Below are 2,115 nucleotides of genomic sequence, written 5' to 3' on the forward strand. Positions count from 1 at the left end.
AAGAAATAATATTGAGAAAGTTTTACTAAGTACTCCTAAATCAGAGATCAATCATGCAAATATGCTTTTAGCGCCTTTGGGAGAGGAAAAACTAATTTGATTATTATTAAAATACTAATAACTTAAAATACAGTGGCGAGCACATGTGGATACATGTTTTGATACTGTGACTTTGAGTGGCTGTAAAACCCACAAAAATGCATTAATCGATTCCAAATTTTTAACAAAAATCCACTAATAATATATAAAACGAAAAACAAAGAATGTTTTTCATTATCCCCTCCTTAACTCGAATTATCCATAAAAAACTTAAAAATGAGCAAGTATCCACTTTTGCTCGTTTAACAAAACTTATAGATTAGGGAATTTTTTCAATATTTAGCCCAAAGGCCTTTGGCTGTAATCACACTTTTAATGCACCTGGGCATACTTTCTAGCAATTTGTTTATCAATCCGTGCGATAGAGTGCTCCATTCTGCTTGGACTCGACTCCAAAGCTCGTCCATTGTCCTGGGCGGATTATCGTAGCGCCACAGTTCCGTCTTTAGCAAAGCTCATGGAGAAACTGTTCGGTTAGTAACACTTGGACTTATATAGTGAGCTTTCTATCCCCATGCCCCTTTTTATGTAGGACCTTACCTGATGACATTTCTGATGACATGTTGTTTAGGCAAAGATGTTAATCATCCTGCAAACTCAACATTCTATGTCATTCTGTAGCACTGTCATTTAGGGCTACAACTGACACACCTGTCAATCTATTGAAACTATGTATCTAGTAGGCTTCGACTAATCAATCACTTAATCAACACTAACCGACATACATATCAATTGAATCACTTTCAAGACAAAGTTTATATAAATAAATCCGGTTTCCTCGTATGAATTGTAATCGTACAAGGTATTTCAATGCAATTATCGGGTCAAGATTACAATATGGAAAGGCAAACAAAATGCAAGTATGCAAGTATGTAAGAATATTAAATCGATTTTTACTAATTTTCAAATTAAATCATTAACTTTAATAACACGTTTTTTGTGTTGTTCGAATTGAAATTGGCATTAGAATTGTCATTGAGCATGCAATTAAAATGATTGTGCTACAGAGAGAAAAGTTAACTCTTTTACAAAGTTAACCCCCTTTTTTTCAACGGGAAAAACAATAAAGGACACGATACAGATAAACTCCAGATATATGTATGTATATATATATGTATATATGTAATTTGCTGACTCATTGCCAAACTGGGGTGGAGAAAGAGCAAGAATGGTTGCCAGGTATTCAATTTTTGTGTGTAAGTCCTTTTGTTTGACTTTTGATTAATGTTAAATGGATTATGTCAAATTGCGTAAATGTCAAATGTTCTTACCTTTATGTTGGCTGCTTGGTTTACTTGATTTTTTTTTTCTTTTTTTTAGAGTATGCGTGGCAAATTGAATTAGACGAGGGCCAGAGATTCCAATAGCAACAACATGATGTACAAAAATTTTGTTGAAAATCTTCAAATTGGCACACATACAAATACAATGCCCTAATGTTTAACAATCAGATCACAGATTTGATTTTATTCCTGCTGATTGCTTATCTTGACTTGACATTTTCGACAAATTATTTCAATCGACTGAGTATGAACAATTGATTTTCATTAACGATGCCTTAAGAAGGAGTTGCAGGAGTTTTCGTTTCTAGACTAATTTGACTTTTGCCAACTTTTGCTCTAGTTTCCTTTATGAGAACAGATCTTATATGGAGATACAGTCGAGTCTCGATAACTCGAAATGGCAAGGGATCACAATTTTTACGAATTACATTAAAAGGTTTTCGATTTATCGGGGTACGAATTATCGAGACTCGACTGTATTTGTTGTTAAGTTAAGGATACCAAGAACTTTTTTATATATTATAAAAATAAAAGGCAGAAAAAGAAGTTAAATATTTCAAAAACAATTTGTGAGTTCTAAAAAGGAATTTTTAGATTTAAGAATTCATCAAGGTTATTAATAAAAATGATATCTCTTATGTCCTTCTAAGGATAAAGAAAAGGATTTTGTGTAGTTATTTTGATGGCCTTTTAAAATATGCAGATCTCGATGTGAATTTTGAGAGGTAAAATC

The 2,115-nt window shown here is 32.6% G+C and overlaps 1 long non-coding RNA gene across 2 annotated transcripts; it reads left to right on the forward strand.

Moving 5' to 3' along the window:
* The first annotated feature begins 754 nt into the window (after positions 1-754).
* Positions 755-1,551, forward strand: LOC124460482. Of its 2 annotated transcripts, none has more exons than XR_006954383.1 (3): positions 755-967; positions 1,067-1,295; positions 1,420-1,551. It is a non-coding gene; the product is annotated as an uncharacterized LOC124460482 (long non-coding RNA). The 2 variants fall into 2 exon arrangements; XR_006954382.1 differs by having other exon boundaries at positions 757-959.
* Positions 1,552-2,115: the final 564 nt, after the last annotated feature.

The sequence above is a fragment of the Drosophila willistoni genome (genome assembly GCF_018902025.1).
Source record: "Drosophila willistoni isolate 14030-0811.24 chromosome XL unlocalized genomic scaffold, UCI_dwil_1.1 Seg141, whole genome shotgun sequence".
In the NCBI taxonomy this organism is placed as follows: domain Eukaryota; kingdom Metazoa; phylum Arthropoda; class Insecta; order Diptera; family Drosophilidae; genus Drosophila; species Drosophila willistoni.